Below are 18500 nucleotides of genomic sequence, written 5' to 3'. Positions count from 1 at the left end.
AAAAAAAAAAAAAAAAAGAAAGAAAGAAAAAGAAAAGAAATTCACAATAAATTCTGAATATCATAGTTGGATACTTTTACTGAATAATCAGTGTTTACATTTCCCTGATTGTCTTAAGAATTTATGTTTTTAGAGCATGTTTAACTTGAAATGGGACCTAAATAAGGTTCAAAGATAGCAATTGGTTTTGTGTGAAACAAATCAGAACTTCCTGCAGAATATTGTGAGATATAAATTGTCCATTAGGAAATAGTGAATGGAAGAGGGCCAAAAACATTTTAGGACATCCATAACTACTGCTACATAGAAAAAAAATTCCAATCTGAAATATGACAGTCTGCTCTGACCTGTTTGTCTAAATGTCTCCATCGCATTAGTTTGCTTATTGGATTCTCCAGAACACGATGTGTGACAGTTTTCAAACCATTTTGACGCCTATTTATTGAGTGCCTCACAGGCATTATGCTAACTAGTGTGGGGACACAAAGATAAACAAGACAATCCCTATCCTCAAGTACTTTACACATTAGAAAGTGGTTGAGGGGGAAGTACATTAATGACTAGAATAAAAGGTTGAAAATTATCAGGGAAAGTAAGAATTACAAAGTGCTCTGGGAACACAAAGAAGCAAAGGATTAGCACTAATTGGAGAAACAAGGAAAGAATTAAAGAAATGACAGAACATTAGAGCTGACTCTTGAGGCACACATCTAATTTGGAATGAGGTAGAGACAGCGAAAAACATTTCAAAGGAAGGGGAAAGTATGTAGATATAAATGTGAAAGAGGTACGTTCAGGCATTTGTGAAAAATCTTGTGGAATTCTATAAGGTGTGGGGACAGGGACAGTTAGGGCCAAGGCTATACAGGCGGCTTACAGCAATATGATGGGGTCTCTTGAACAAATTTCCGATGAATTTTGACTTTGCTCCCCTGACAATGTAGTATCACTGATGGCTTCAATGATTGAGCGTTTGAATCCTGTCTTTCGGGAATTTTCTCTTGCTGTAGGTAAGATATGTATATGTAGAAAGGCAAAAACTAGAGGCAGGAAGACTTCTTGGATGTGATATACAAGCCTGAGATGTCACAGGGCTGAAGCAATAGTAGTGCAGAAAGAGAGACAAATGGTTAAGTTTCTGGCTAAACTAAATGGTTAAATTTTATGGGGGGAAAAAAAGACTTGAAAATAAAACTCAGGAAAACTTAGATTTGAAAATATCAAAGAAAAAAATTAAAAATTTATAATTTCTTATCAGTAACTGACATTCAGATAAATCAATTTCACTTGAATAAAAATACATGAATTATTTTTATTACATTTACAAATGATAGGGTTTCCAACATAATGCACTACTAAGCATATGTCACTTAGAAGGAGGTGACATTCCAAAGTATCACAGATTATTGTCAGCCCCAAAGATGTAATATATGTTGTGATTCCGTTTATGAATAATGTGCAGTTTATTTTTATGCAACAGCATACCACATGTTTTGGTTGTTAACAGATGGCAAACTCTTTTTACCATGGTTTTAAATTTGCACACTGGGAATGAAAACTATTTATACAGTAAACACTTTAGTGGATCCTATCTTTGGACAACTTTAATTAAAGAATGAGAGACCAACTGCACAATCAAGGAGACTCAGGGGAGGAAGCAGGAACTTGTTCCTTTGCTGAATACATTATTTTCTCCCAGCAATTTAAAGCATACATGGAAATTAATGGCACTATTGAGTTTTATAATAAATCCCTTAAGCATTTAGCTTTTTTTGTTAGCTGTTTTCAAACTCAGTGTTAATAAAGCTGTAACACTCAAGGTAGAAAGAAAGCATAACTTACACTTTAATGAGATGCCACTACAAGCACCCCTCAAATAGCTTTCCAATATTCTCATATCTTATTTAACTTGTAGATGTTCATTTTCACATATAAACACTACCTAGAAAAACATCCCTGAAGAATTGCCACCCTTCTCTTGCACTTAGAGACACTGGAATGTTATGTGGATAAAGTTTAACACAATCATTAAGAGCCTCTTAGAAACGGAACATACACAAGCAATATCAGATTACTCTTCTATTGCATTTGGATTTAGGGATGACATGCATTTTATACAAAACAATCATTGGAGGTGAAGTATGATAAAAGTCGCTCGTATCTGTATAACAAGACACCAGCGACAAAGCCAAATGGCCATCCAACCTGCACAAAAAATGCAGACGTGCAGGTAGAATTATCTCCATGTTTTATACATGGGAAATAAAGCTCAGAGAGGCCAGGAGACTTATTCAAGATGAAACAGCAAATAAAAATTGGTAAAGCCGATTAAAACTCCTAGTCAAGAACCCTTTCTACTGTACTGCAAGAATTTTCTAGAATTACATAAGTGATTTCACACTAGTAAGAGGAGTTCTTATGCCTATAAGGAAAATGCTCACTGCTAAAGCAATAATAGTAATGATAATAACGGCTACTCCAAAAGCCCATGCTTTGGAAGATGCATAATGTCATTTAACATCATGTTAAAATTATTTAACATAATGTCATTATGTTAAAATAAAGAACAAGTCCTACGTCTCCAAATTTCCTGTAATGTCATAAAGGCCTTGACTTCCAAATACCACATTCAGCAACACACTTTAAAAACAAAACAAATCAAACCCCAAACTCAGACTGACCAAGAATGGAAACCTCTTGTGTATTCCCATCACACCAGTACTAATGCACTAAGTGTGTCTGATACTATTAATCTAAAAGGCAATTTAAAAATATTCCTCATTTTTCTTTCTTTCTAACAAGTCTCTTCACTTGTATTTCATAATCACAGAGAAATACGCCAGTAAGAGCATTGTCAAGCTATTATCATACCTCTCAGGGGGTAAAAGACAATCTGCCTCTGGCCTCCTTCCTCAGAAGGCGCAGAGGTATGCAATTAATGGCGCAACAACACATACCCTGCTGGGTCCTATACTGCTTGACTCTAAGGACTGTCTGGAAGTGCCATGAAAAAATATACTGCAGAGAATGCACACGTACGCTCACAGCAGCAGTTAAAAAGCAAAGACGCAGTATGAATCAAAGTGACATGGCCCAGAAATTAAATGCTCACCCAAGTTCATTGGTTTTATGTTGAAGCTATAATTTGCAATTAATGCTACTTCCACCCTATGACTAGCTGAATGGCATTAGTAATAACATCACTAATATGATGATATAAATGCACAAAGAAGTCAGTGATCCTTGGGGGAGAGGAGCCAAATTTCAATGAAGCATAAGAATCAAGGTTACTACCTGAAACACAACTTTATCAAACCTTGGCTTTTATGTAAAAGGGTATCAATTAAAGTCATCACACTGTATAAACAGATTTTATTCACCTCTATTTCAAGTTTAAAGTGTGCTTCGCACAATTTGAATCAAGTTGATATTTTAATTGTGGTAGCTGGCCCACCCCAAAGGCTTAAGATAAATCATAGATGTAGGTGCCAATTAAATCCATTACTTTAATTTCATTAAATTATTATGAAACAGGAATGGGACAAAGAGAAGTTATCAATGTATTGATGAATCAAAGTAGCAAAAGGGTAAAAGTCATTGGATATATGAAAAAAATGAATTATGGTAATTTTCCCAAAAAGTGGTGGTATCAAGGGTTTTTCAGATAAGAGTCTAATCTTATCTTCCATGTAGAGAGCACAGTCCATTATACCCAACTAAGTACTGACCTTGGAGTAAGGCTGGGCTTGCTGTGTGCAGAAGCACCTGTGATACTTTTTCCATATCAACTTATCATCCCTGTCATTAGAAATACTTCAGTATCTGAATTCACGGGGCTATTGCATGGATGCAACCCTCACCCACTACTTGAGGACCAGCTCAAATGTCATCACTCCATGAAGGCTGCTTTGCTTTCCATCTCCTGCCAGCAGTGTCATTTCCTCCTTGGTGTTCACACAGCATTTTGTTCCTAGCCTCTACCTCTTTACATTGTAGTTACTCGCTTTGTTTTCAAAGCGCTCCACAGAGCACGGGACACAAAAGCAGCCCAAACATTTGGCAAATCAATACATCATCCCTCTTAGCTAGAGGCTGTTATCTTCTTTATTCAGTTCCCCCTTCCATTCTTTAAGGAGGGTCAACATGTCAAGGGATGGCTGAAGTCCCAGGACATGGTGCAAGAGACCTGGCCTTCACCAGGCACAAACGAATTGGAATATATGTAAAGGAAAATGTGTTGGAATATATGTAATTCTTTCTCCTACACCCTTCATCCATGCATGCTGACTTTTAAAAATGAACCCAAAGGCAAAAATCAGTGTTCTCTGATTCTACTATGACCAAATCAACAAAGGTATTTAAAATATGTAATGAGTTTAGAATTCACAACATAAATGGCTACATATTCACCTTAAGTAGTTAACATACCTAGTAGTAAATAATTTAGGAGAGGAACCATGAAAGAAGTACCGTTATGCCCTCAGTAATGTTTTCTTACTACTTTAATAATAAGAGTTAAAGAAAGAAACCAACATCCTCTCTGGCATGAGAGACCCATGAATGGGTCTATGGCAATGACCCAGAAAATACAGAGAACATTCTAAGTACAAAGCACAGTTAAGTTCCTTCAGTAAAAAGGCAGAAAGTGAACCAATGAAGTGGAATGCATCTGCCATTTATTATTAGCATTGTTTTTCCTCAAACATCTTCATCCTATATAGCAATATTTCTTCAGTGAGTGACATGTTCCCACATACATGATGAGAATTTAATTAGTTGTCTCAAACAGTTAAACGGCAAAAATCTCAAAGAGGATAGTGTCTACCCACAGCTGCTGAAATGAGGGTGGATAATGAGAACAGCAGGAGTAGGGAGGAGGATGGGGACTTCAGCCAACGGTCAAGTGGGTCTCTCCAGTCCAAGGCTGGAGGCAGTTGCTGTTTTCCCAGGCAACACATTTGCAGCACTGGGAGAGGCTGGCCTTTCTTCCAGCACTTGCTGGCATCAATGCAGTAGTAACTAGCAGCATCAGACAAAGCTAGACCTTTGAAAATATCATTGATACAAATCTTGTTATTTAATAGCTGAAGTTTGAGCATGTGTAGATGGCAACTCAGAATTCGTTAAAATTAGTCTTTTAGTCCTGATTCACATTTGTATGGTTTGGTAAAAGAATGGAGCTGAGTGAGGTGAGAGCCTGCCAATGAGACAGAGCATGGGCCATAGGATGAAAAGGGTCTACGCCAAGATTCAGACAGCAACAGCTGCCTCGACTACCAAGCTCAGTATTCTGTCCACGCCATGAGAAGGAAGCACTGCAAGTTTTCCTCAGTTCCTCAGTACACCTGGGTTTGCCTATCGTTTGTGGCTCATATGGTTATCTTTAAGATAGCTGTTTAATAAACTTACAATATTTTTTTCATACAACAGGTTCAGTTTTTCTCAATCCTTTTGTTGGCTTTATATTTTATAAATTAAAAAAAACCTTCAAATGGGATTCAAATACTGTCAAAAAATGACTTCTGAATCAGGTGATACCAATAAAACTTTTTAGTTAAGATGCACCTGGTACACAGATCAGATTGACTAGGTCAGCTGCATGTCTTAACTAACACTTCTCAACCATGACTGCACATTAGAATTATTGCACCTAGAGCGATGAAATCAGAATAGTTGAAGGTGGGACCCAGGGCACCGTTTGAAATCTCCCCCATGTGATCTAATGCGCTTTCTTCTTCCTCTTCATCCACTGGGATCCATCCTGCAGTCCTCTGCTGTCACTGTGCCTGACCAGCAGTGACACAGAGCTGGGTGAGACTGGCAGGCAGCTAGGGGTGGGAAATGCGACAGTATACAATGGTGCCTAAGGAGAACCTAGTTTTATTTGGGTGCATCACTGGTTTCAATAGAAGTTAATTATCCATATATTAGCTTCAGATATTCTACACGGAGGGCAAGGAGGGAAGGGTTAGATAAAAGCATTATGGCAGGTGATACACCACGAGTGCAGCTGCTCTCCTGGCACTGAGCTCATGTCCTGCTGCCTTCATTCTGGACCAGCTCCTAACGACATGGCAGGGCTAGTGATAGGGCCCTGTGATACTCCAGTGTTTCTGAGGATCCAATGCTACCCCTCCATGTGGAAATCCTGCTTCCTGTCAGCAAACAACCTCTGCTGGCAGCCTTACTTGTGGTCTGTTCCAGAATCCCTGTAAGGCTGGGTTTCTCCATATTTCTGAGATAGATTTGCCTGTTGCCTCCTGCGAGGCCTCCAGACACTGCCTGTGGGAGGTGCCTAATCTTCATTCCACACCCACCCAGCACCAGGCATGATAACAGCAAAGGTCTATGGTATAAATCCCAATGGATGAAGGGGACGAAGAGAGAACATTGCAGCAAAGAGGAAAGGCATGACTGACATTCATGGTGTTAAGGAAAGGTGGTAGACTGACTTGCAAGCAGGTTGTAATGAAATCACCCAAACTGAAATACAGGATTTGATTCATTTTCACCATTACTAATATTTTCCTATTGTCAGTATATATTTGATTTTTAAGTGAAAAATATAAAAAATATGGCAGGAACTACTGCTGTAAATGCCACTGGACCTATCATTATATTAGAAGAATCGAAAGTTCTATGGGGAAGAGGTCTACAGGGCTCAGACTAAGGTAATTTTCGGTAATGCATTTTCCAAGCTAATGTACACACCAATGTGAAGTCTTGTTTAAATAAATGAATATATTTAACTACTCACAGCACTGTCTTTTTATGGCACATTTTTTGAAAGCTTAATTTTAAATTAGTTTAGGCATATGTGGTTAAAGTTCTTTTTTTTTTTTGAGATAGAGTCTTGCTCTGTTGCCAGGCTGGAGTGCAATGGTGTAACCTCGGCTCACTGCAACCTCCGCCTCCATTGTTCAAGTGATTCTCCTGCCTCAGCCTCCCGAGTGGCTGGGACTACAGGTGCATGCCACCATGCCTACCTAGCTAATTTTTTTTGTTAATTTGCCTCAGTATACAAATAGACAATTGTGTTCATAAACAATGAAGTACCTGATTTGAAGAGAGTGTCACACCTTCCTTCATTAAACAAATTACAATCCTAACAATAATTTAGAAGTATACCAATATCTGACTTTTTTCCTTAAGAAACCTATTGTACTTTCCTGCTCATATTGTCACAATCATTACACAAATTACCTTTGTAAAATGTGGAGTGCTCCATGGACAGCATTAGAATGGGATTTTAATGATAATGAAGAATTTGCTATTGGTGTCCTGTGGCGTGTTTGACTGAAGATGCACTCTGGTGAAAACGGTGTCCTAAATTATCACATGTACTACACTATGGTTAGAAATCATGAAATGAAAAATAAAAACAAAGAGAATGTGTATTTCAACATAGCTAAAAAACTTCTACTATACTTGCTAAGACTGGTAATATATGCTGAGCTTATTTAAATCACTAAAATTGCTATAATTAAACTTCTCTCTAAATCAGACTTGCGTGAGAGTCAGAAATCTCCTACAATTAACTTATCTATGGAAGTAATCAGACAATAACTGCTGGTGTATTTTAGGAACCACTAAAACTACGGTAGCTGTTGAATGTAATGACTATAATAAATCTTTAACAGCAGTTATCTCATAACCTCTTTTCACAGCTGCAAGGGTGAACGGGAGACTTTTCTCAAAGCTTTTCCTTGAGTTGGTTTAATTGTGGTATTGCTACATTGCTCTTCTACAACATGGAAAAATTACTACACATAACGGTTAGCGGGAACTTAACTACCAGCCTGTGCTGCAACATTTAGACAGACTTGTCAACGAGGAATACCTGTGTTTCAACACTACTAAATTAAGGGCTAAAGCATCTCCAATGGGCAGCAAAAAGACAAAGACAGAAGATCTAACTAGGCTAGCCATGCAGTAATTAAGTTCAAGGCAGTGATGACTTGGTCAAGCCCACATGCATCAGTGGAATGGACTCTCAGAGACTGAATGATTCCAACTTCATGACAGGTGCCTTTGCACCAGGCGCTACAGTTCTCATCTCAGTAAGATGAATGAATGAATTTTTAAAGGAAAAGAACACACCTCATACTTTCCAAGCTCACAAGCCAAAGCCATCCCTGGCTGACTTACTATCCACCTTCATGAGTAGCCCCAGGGAGTCTGATAAAAAAGCCAGCAAATTGAGGAGGATGGATTAGCTATATATGACTTCAGAAACAAATCATCCCCAAACTTAGCACCCTGCAACAACAATAAACATTTGTCATATTTCACAAGTTTTTTGCTCTGTGGACCAGTTTCTTGTATACTCTCACAATGTGGCAGCTGGTTTTCTCCAGAGTGAGTGATTTAAAGGGATTATGGTAAAAGCTGCAACATCTTTCATGCATTAGCCTTGGGAGTCACACTGTCATTTCTGCAATATTCTTTTGGCCACATAGATCAGCTTTACTCAAAAGACAGAGAACTACACAGAGGTGTGAATACCAGAAGGCAAGAATTACTGAGGGCTGCCTTCTAGGCTTACTACTATACAAATCTACCTCCGAAAAAGCAGCTCCCGATGAAATGTACAAGTTTGTTATGTTTTGCTTGAGTGCATTTCCCAATACAGGAGATAGAAGTTCTACTGGCTTGAGGTGTAAGAGGGCAGAAATTGGTTTGGCCAGGCAACTGAAAATTTAGATAGTGAATCCCAGAAGTGAGGAAATTCCAGAAGCAAGTCTCAAAATCTGAGTATCAATTCTATGCAAATCTTTGGCAAACAAGTAATCTCTAAAGGCACAAGACACCTCCACCCTTGCTAACCAGACTTTAAACACAGCAATCAAAAGCCAAAAATCCTGACCAGAGATATTAGCTGCTTTACACTGTTAGAGAGTCAGATTTTTCAATTTGAGTTCAGGCAAGTTAACTGTGTACTACACACCAACAGTCCTCAGAAAGAACAAAACAAATTCCAAAGTTGCTACAACAAATTACACACACAATCCAGTTTTCAACCAAAAATTACTAGACATGCAAAAAAAAATAGGAATCACCTGACCCAATCTCAGGAAAAAAAAGGAGCCAACTGCAACTGCCCGCCATTGTGCCCAAATATTGGGTTTATTAGTAAAATACTTCAAATTGCTGGTTATAAATAAGTACAAAGAATTTTTTAAAAATAGTATTAATGCCTAAACAGATGTGGAATCTCTGTAGTTTTCATTTCATGAAATGAAAACTACAAAAAAGAAGCAGTTGGAGATCTAGAGTTGGAAAGAACAGTAGCTAAAATAAAAACTTCACTAGATGAGCTCAACACAGATTTGAAATGGCAGAAAAATCAATGAACTTGAAGATAGAATAATAGAAAGTATGCAATCCAATGGGGGAAAAATAATTAAAAAGTGAACAAAGTCTTTTTTTTTTTGAGCCGGAGCCTTGCTCTGTCACCTAGGCTTGAGGGCAGTGGTGTGATCTCAGCTCACAGTAACCTCTGTCTTCAGGGCTCAAGTGATTCTCCCACTTCAACCTCCCAAGTAGCTGGAATTAAAGGCACATGCCACCATGACCTGGTTAATTTTTGTATTTTTAGTAGAGACAGTGTTTCACCATGTTGCCCAGGCTGGTCTTGAACTCCTGATATCAAGTAATCCACCTGCCTTGGCCTCCCAAAGTGCTGGGATAACAGGCCTGAGCCACCGTGCCCAGCCTAAAAATACTCAAATTTTCATAGACCTGTGGGACATTTTCAAGCAGTCCAATATACATGTAATTATAGTCACAGAAGTAGGGGAGTGTGAAAAAAGATGAAAACATTTTGAAGAAATGGTAGCTGAAAAATGCTTAACTCACAAGATTTATGGGTAATGATTAAACAATAACTCATCTGAAAATAACTTGAAATGTAGCAAGTATATTGTAGACACTTAAAGTGAATTCATACTTACACTTTTCTGTTTATAACTCTTCCTGCCCACCATTCAGGCTATTTACATCTTATAATATCACTATTAGATGAAGGGGCAATGAAAGAGAATGGGGTTAGTCACATTTTTTTTCATACTACAACTATTTATTCAGCATCCACTATCTATGGTTAAGTGCCCCTAGCATAGTGTGATGGTTAATTTTATTTGTCAACTTGACTAAGCCATGGTTATCAGACATTTGGTCAAGCATGTCTGGATGTTGCTGAGAAGGTATTTTTAGGAGAGATTAACATTTAAACCAGCAGACTTTGAGTAAAGCAGATTATTCTCCATAATGTTAGTATGCCTGATTCAATCAGATGAAGGCCTTAAGAAAAAACACTTATCTCCCTCCAAGGAAGAGCAATTCTGCCTCTAGACTCAAGCTGCTACATCAACTCTTCCCTGTGGATTTTGGACTTGCCAGCCTCTATAATCACGTGAGCCAATTCCTTAAAATAAATCTCTATCTGTATCTATTTGTATATCCATAAACACACACACACACACACACACACACACACACACACACACACACACACACACCCCCTATTGGTTTTGTTTCTCTGGAGAACTCTGTAAACTCTGATTAATATAAGGGGATAGGGGTTGATCATGGTTCCTACTCTTAATCAGCTTTTTGTCTAGAAAATAAAGAGAAAACTCAAACTATGTGCTAATAAAAAATCTGCAAGCAAAAGGCATCTTGGGAACAAAAAGAGAGACACACCTTCCAGTCTGGCAGTGTAGTCAGAGAAGGCTTTCTGAAAGACAGAACATTGAAGCTCAGTTTTAAGAAACGGGAGTGATAAAACAGAAGTGGAGAGATTAGGAAGAGCATTTTGAACAGAGGGAAGCCATAAATGGGGGCTATATCCTGAAATGCGTCATGTGCTGCGCTAAGAAGTTTAGTTTTTATCATCAGAGCAATAGAAAACTGTTCAAATATGTTATATACAGTTATAAGAATCACAAGGAAAACCTCATTGAAGATTTTTTAAATAAGAAAACTTCCGAATGACACTTGATTATTAACTATGTTTGTTATATTTTCCTATGATAAAAGAAAACTATGAACTATCCATATGAAGTACTAGTTGCATCAAGCTGATTTACTGGCTGTAATACGGCCAACTCCACCTTTCTTTAAGTTGCTTTGCAGATGTGATTTCTGTTAGTGTAAATGTGACGTTTTCTATCGCCATCTGGTGTTTTGTTAGGGCACTGATTGTGACTTTAAAAAAAAATACAAATAGTACCCAGAAAATCTTTAAATGTTTTAAAGACATATATATACTGTTTAAACATATTCTTAATTGTAATGAATGATTTAGTAAGATATTAAGTATAATTCTAAATTAAAAAATTTCAGGAAAAGTACACAACACAATTTTATCTTACACACACAACCCACGTGCACACATAGATACACACAGGCAAAAACACATTTCCATTGCTCTTCCAATTTCTTTAAAGGCTCACAAATCCCAGCTGATAACTGACATTTGATGACATATTAAATCAGGAACATATTGCACATTTTTGTGTTCAGTGAATTTGTCAAAGCACAGCTTTTTAAGGTTAAATTACTTGAGTCAGGATCTCGCTCTGTTGCCCAGACTGGAGTACGGTGGCGTGATCATAGCTCACTGAAGCATTGATCCTTCTACCTCAGACTCCCAAGTAGCTGGGACTATAGGCTCACGCTACCACGCCTGACTAAGTGTTGGGTTTGTGTTGTTGTTGTTTGTTAGTATCTCACTATGTTGCTTAGGCTGGTTTCAAACTCCTGGCCTCAAGCAATCCTCCCCCTTGGCCTTCCATGCTGAGATAGGCATAAGCCACTGTGCCTGGCCATAGATCCATATTTGACCTCTCTCACTCCATTATCCAACGCTACTAACTTTACTTCCAAACATATGTAGACTCTAACCAGCCCTCACCACCTCTACTCTATATCATCATCATGTCTTGCCTGGACCACTGCAATGCTCTCCTAATTGCTTTCCCTGCTTCCAGTCTTGCATCCCTATTGCCAGAATGAGCCTTTGAAAACATAATGCAATCATATCCATCTTCTGCCCAGAGTCTCCCAATGGCCATCTCACTGGAGATAATACACAAGTTCTTACTTTGGTCTTCAAAGGCTTATGTGATTTGGATCCTTGACCTCTCTGGTCTTACGCACTCCTACAGTCTCCCTTCACACATTCTTTACCAGCAATCACCTCCTTGTTAAGCCTCAAATATGCTAAGCACACATGCCCTAAGGACTATGAGAATGTTCCCGAAGCCCCGGAACTCTTCTCCCAGATGGCAGTGCAGCTTATGCCCTTGCCTCTTCAACTCTTCAAATTAAATGTTCTCATCCAAGAGACCTATTACATAGCAACGCCTCCTGCTCATTCTGTTCTCTTTTCCTATCTTATATTCCTTTTCACACTTAACACTGCCTTTTATATTTTAATTTTTTAAAAACTACATATTCCCACTCTTTCCCCTATACACACTAAAATGCAAGTATAACGAGAGCTGCGACTTTGTTTTATTGACTATTCGGATCCCAGTGCCTAAAACAGAACCTGGACATCATAAGTACTCACTATGTATTCAATAAATGAAGACAAATCATTATTTGAATTTGACATCTAACAAGCCATTTTTGTATTGCATTATTTGGTAGTTCATGCATTTTGTGACTGTGGGCTACAGAATATGTGGGAAAAGATGACATCCAGTGGGGAGAAACTGATATCACAATTTTATCTAAAACATAAAAACAATCTGATTCGACTTAAGAAACAGACACCCACAAATGAGGGCCTGTTTTGCCTTAAACAAATATCAGTTTCTGCTATTATGGAACTAAAGCCTGATGAGTGAAGCACATTCCATTTTTTTTAACTACATATTCCAAATACGTAATGTTTCCCTTCCCCTTTTCCCTACCAGGTAAGAGTATCATGAGTCGATTCGAGTAAAAAATACATGGAATTTCCACGGCTGACAATTTGCTCCAACAGATTTTCAATAAATCTGTGATAACATTGATTCATTATTTCTTTTAATTCTGTCTATTCCTGCATTTCCCCCTTAATAAAATACTTTAGTTACAAACATATTTTGGTTGGTACTGATCTAAAGTGCTAATTTTAAATGGTGGGAGAGTGACAAACCAGTCAACCGAAGCTGTTGCAATGATTCTCTCTGCAGGTTCCAGAGGACCCAGCCCCTACACTCCCCTGCCAAACCCCCTTTAGGATCAGAGCCCCTGGAGGTCAGACCTGTGCCCCAAGGATACCCCGCAGTGCAGGGGAAGGTACATGCTGCTAAGGCTAGAATGGGAGGTCTGGAGCATGAGGGGCAGAGATGTGAGGGGCTCAGAATTGCAACTGCCCTGTGAGCAGCAGATTTAGGGCAGGTTTGCAAGTGTTCTTGTTTATCTGCAACAAGCCATGCCCACCATTCGGATTCCCTGTCCCTCCCTTTGTAAGAATGCACTGAAGTGGACCTCCCAGAAGCAAGCCAGTCAATGCGTACATGAGAAAGGGCTCTATTTGGTACAGAGATGTCTATGGGCTGGGTATGGTGTCCACAGCATGAAGAAAATGTCCAGACTCCCACCATGGTCTAGTCCCTGACTTCCTCTCACTGTTTCTTATGCACTCTAGGTTTGTTCAGGGTGCTCCAGCTTCTCAGCCCTTCTCTCCTGCCTTGGGACTTTTGCACAAACTGTTCCTCTGCTCAGAGTGCTTAGGTCTCACTCATCTTTTGGGACGCCTTCTTCCCTAACTTACCACCCCTTCTCTCAACAGCCATGCTCTTCTGCTTTGTTTCTTCAGCACTCTTACCAAAATTTCAGTCTGTGTGTGTACTGCTGGGAGGTGAGCTCCCTGAAACAGGAACCTCATCTGGCTTGCTCTCACCTGCAACCACCTGTCTAGAACAATGCCTGGTACACAGCTGGCACACAAATATTTAAGGCAATGAAGGAATCAATTTTTGTGTGTGTGAATAATGGAAAGTTGACCAGTTGTAAAAATATATAGTCTTATGACCTATCGAGCTTTTTGGTATTGAACAGTAGCCACGTTCATAAAATATGATGGTCAAAAATATTCTAATAACAAAAGGAATAAAATACTGTATGTTCAAGACTGCTGATTAATCCTACTTCTCAATACTGCATATTTCCTTTTTCCTTAGAACTAGAACCCTAAGTTTTAGCTTTAACAAAATTCTGTGAGTTAAATGTAGTTTTTCTAAGAAGCCTACTCCTTCTCCAGTCCTCAACCCTATAATCTGGATGTAGCTATAATGGTTTGGTGCATGAACAACCCTTTTGGAACATCAGGTTATGGACTAAGAATGGCAGAAATGGTGAGAGAGGAGTTGGGTCCCCCATGAGCCACTAAACTGGCCCAAGGTTATTTAGGTGGGTAAGAAATAAGATCCTGTCTTTTTAAGACACTAAAATTCGACTTTTTAAATTTATTTTTTAGTTTTAAATGTTTTGTAGGAATGGAGTCTCACTGTGTTGCCCAGGCTGGTCTTGAACTCTCGGCCTCAAGCAATCTTCCTGCCTTGGCCTCCCAAAGTGCTCATATTAAGGGCTAAAATTTGACTTTTTAAAATGAAATGTACCTGAATTTAATGGGAATGGGAATGTGGTGATTGGTAGGGTTGGTTTGAATCTGATCTATAACTCACCTCTTGAAGACATGGAGGGAGGAGGATAAAAATGGGGAGTCCTGTTAGAAAACCAGGGTTTTCCACAAATGTGTTCACTTCCCCAACCAATGCAGGACAGGAACACATGAATAAAGGCTGGAAGGAGTTTGTTTTCTTCTCCCTCCTCTATTACCCTCCGGAATCCAGGATCCTGAAAACTGAGACCTGAATGACTGTGGCGCTGGGGCGTGGCCTCCATGTACTACAGCCGTGGAATCTCTGTCTTGAAGCCACGTGATGAAATGTTCACTGGTCCAAGACAAACTAAGTGGTATGGATCATATTCATGAGTTTTTCATAAAGCTAAATTTATTCAATTTTTAAAAACTGTTCTTTATTCCTAAATAATGTTTGCCTTACTTTTGGGGCTGAAAATATATAGTTGCTTGTATAATTGATCATAATAGTAGATATAGATTTTTTTTAAAGTCACGTTTTAACACAATAAAAAGATTAGTAGACCTATGTTAGGTCCCCAAATTAACTAATTTGATTGTTAGTCAGAGCAACCCTAAGTCCAGATATCTGGATGATAATAATAGTAGACTCAGACCTGGGAATAATAATAACAGTAGAAGGTTGTATTTATTATTTACAGGTATTATTTTCATTTTATCCTTCTGCTAGGATGTTTACTCTGTGAGGTATAAGAATTTTTATCCTCATTTCTGGATTAAGAAATTGAAAGCTAAGTATTTTTAAATAAATATTTTATTTTCCTTGTTGGTTCTATGCTCAAGACAGTATGGGTTCAATGATTCCGTGATTCCACGAACCATGAGCTTAAACATATTGAGTCACAGGAACCACCTCTGGTTTCTTTAGGGATGATAGTAGCAGTTTCTTCACTCAGAATCAGCCACTTGAGTTTTGGGTATTCCATGAATTTCCAACCTAGAAGTCCCATCTGGGTTCTAGTTCTTACTCGTACAGTTACGGTTTTATAGGGCTTTTAATATTAATCCTCATTAAGAAATAAGAGAAACCCATGGAATAAATATTTTATCAAGTGCCTACTGTGTACTGTGCATGGTTCTAAACACAGGAGATGCAACAGTGAGGAAAAAAAATGTGTCTTCACAGATCCTTCATTCCAGTGGAAGTTTCAGACAATAAACACTAACTGTCCAATATTTCACATGGCGATAGTGCAATGGAGAAAATAAAGAAACAGAATATTGAATGTAAGGGGTTGCAATCTTAAATAAAATCAGGGTGAGGGGAGTCTCACTGAGAACGCAACAGTTGAGCAGAAGGGGCAACCTGTGTGTCTATCTGGAAACACTAAAGAGGCAAACCATGTGTCTATCTGGAAAAGAGCATTTAGCCTGGGAGGGAATGGCCAAGTGCAAAAGCCCTGAGTCCTTGAGTGTTCTTGGCATGGGAGCTGGTGGAGCTGGAAGAGAGGGCGCAAAGGAAGAGTCATAGGACATGAGGTTGGAGAGGAAGCCAGTCAAAGAGAAGGAAAGGAAAACAAGACTGTGCGAGATCTTATAAACCACCGCAAAGATTTTGTGTTTACTCTGAGGAAGAAAAGATGTTGGAGGGATCTGAGCAACATGAAATGACTTAAGTTTAAAAGGCTGTGGCTACTGTCTGAGAAAGATTATAGAGACGCAATGGTGGAAGCAGGAAGACCAGTTAGGAGGCTACTGGAATAACATAGGCAAGGGATGGTGGTGACTTGGTCCTGGTGGTAGTGGGTACAGGTGGCAGAAGTAGCTGGATTCTCAATGCATTCTGAAGAGGGCTGGTGGGATTTGCTGAAGGACTGACAGTGAGGTGTGAAAGAGGTTTGCAGGAGGAGTGTGTTTTGAGCGGGGAAGATCAGGAGTCAGTTTTGGACTTGTTAAGTTTGAAGTGATTACTATACATCGAACACATGTAACACTGAAGTTATCAGGCAGACACCATGTAGAGAGCTGGACACACCAGTCTGGAGTACAGGAAGAAGAATTGGGCTGTAGGTAAATTTGTTAATCTTTGGCATACAAAGGCATTTAAAGCCATGAGATTAGATGAGATCATCAAGGGAGTACGTGTAGATGGGGAAATATTTGGAAGATCAAGTCTGGGGCACTCCAGTGATTAATGGTCAAAGAGATGAGAAACATCTCCAAAGAACCTGAGAAAAGCAAACAGTAGAAAGCAGGAGAAACACCAAGAGAACGTTATCCAGGAAGTCACGTGAAGGGAGTGTTTGAAGGAGAGGAAGTGATCAACTCTATCAAAGCCGCTGATTTGCCCCTTCTTGCCTTGTGTTTTCTCATTAGCATGTATCACTATCTATCATAGTTATGTCCTAAATATACTGGAAGATTCAGGAGGTAAGGCAGTGGAGAGCTTGTGAGAGCATGATGATTGAGCTGATGTCAGTGATCTTTAAAACAGAGTCAGCCAACAGTTTCTGATATTGAGGAGAAAACAGCAGAATTATACAAGTTATTTAGAAATGCATAACTAAGTCCTAGAAAGAAACAGCTAAGGCCAGGCGTGGTGGTTCACGCCTGTAATCCCAGAACTTTGGGAGGTCGAGATGGGCAGTTCACAAGGTCAGGAGATTGAGACCAGCCTGGCCAACACGGCAAAACCCGTCTCTGCTAAAAAAAAATACAAATCAAATATTAGTCGGGTGTGGTGGTGTGCACCTGTAATCCCAGCTACTTGGGAGGCTGAGGTAGAAGAATCACTTGAACCATGGAGGCGGAGGTTGCAGTGGCTGAGACGACTCCACTGCACTACAGCCTGGGTGACAGAGTGAGATGCTGTCTCAAAAAAAAGAAAGAGTGGGACTAGGGGATATGAAGTCGTAGGGAAGAAGACTGCTGCTATTCATTATGAGCCTCCGCTTTTTAAACTATATCCTTGTACTACTTTGATGAAAAATTAAAAACAACTAGTTAAAAAAAGTTTTCATGAACTATACGCCTACTTCTTAACTTCTGGGCTGTGAAATTACAGCCAGAGGCCAGCAACTCCACATGCTCACCAGGTATCATTTGCACACGAAGTAAGGTCTTATTAAGCATCATGTGTACAAGATACATATGTACATACTGCTTTCATCACTACAAATTAAATTAAAAGTATTCTTGAAATTGTAATAATATTCAATCATTAAAGATAATATCAGTCAACTAATAACTAAAAATAGCCACTATTCTATAATCATCCACATAATTTTTTAACATTAAAAATAGTTCTTCACTCTGAGTAAGTTTAGGAGCCCCTGTGAAAGTTAAACTACAATACTATAGGTTATTAAATTTATGAGACTACCTTTGTAATAAACTTTTGAAGGTAGAGATAATTCTTTCTACATAGCTGTAACTTTGTTTGCATGTCTTTCTAACAATTCAGAGTCCTTGAAAATGATATCATGTTCTAGGAGTCTTGGGATTTCTATACCTAGTACAGTTGTCAACATAACAACAATAAATAATTTTTAATATTTCCTAAGTGCTTTCCCTTTAGCTATTGCTTTAAGCACTTTACATATATTTTCATTTAGTTACTATCATGGAAACACACCCTTCAGAAGTTGATACTCTTAGTATTCCTATGTTACAGAAGAGAAAACTGAGCCACAAAAGAAACACGAATGTTCATTGCAGCACTGTTTACAATAGCAAGGACCTGGAACCAACCCAAATGCCCATCGACGATAGACTGGATAGGGAAAATGTGGCACATATACACCATGGAATATTATGCAGCCATCAAAAACGATGAGTTTGGGTCCTTTGTGGGGACATGGATGAACCTGGAAACCATCATTCTCAGCAAACTGACAGA

At 38.9% G+C, this 18500-nt stretch overlaps 1 protein-coding gene across 1 annotated transcript in view; it reads right to left on the bottom strand.

The window, feature by feature from the left end:
* Nucleotides 1-18500, bottom strand: part of LOC108317225 (aspartyl/asparaginyl beta-hydroxylase) — a 157542-nt gene that overhangs the window by 99152 nt on the left and 39890 nt on the right. The window lies entirely within an intron of this gene.

Source organism: Cebus imitator, unplaced genomic scaffold, assembly GCF_001604975.1.
Source record: "Cebus imitator isolate Cc_AM_T3 unplaced genomic scaffold, Cebus_imitator-1.0 Scaffold199, whole genome shotgun sequence".
Classification (NCBI taxonomy): Eukaryota; Metazoa; Chordata; class Mammalia; order Primates; family Cebidae; genus Cebus; species Cebus imitator.
Note: the sequence above shows the minus strand (reverse complement) of the source record. Positions and strands in the feature narration are given on the sequence as shown.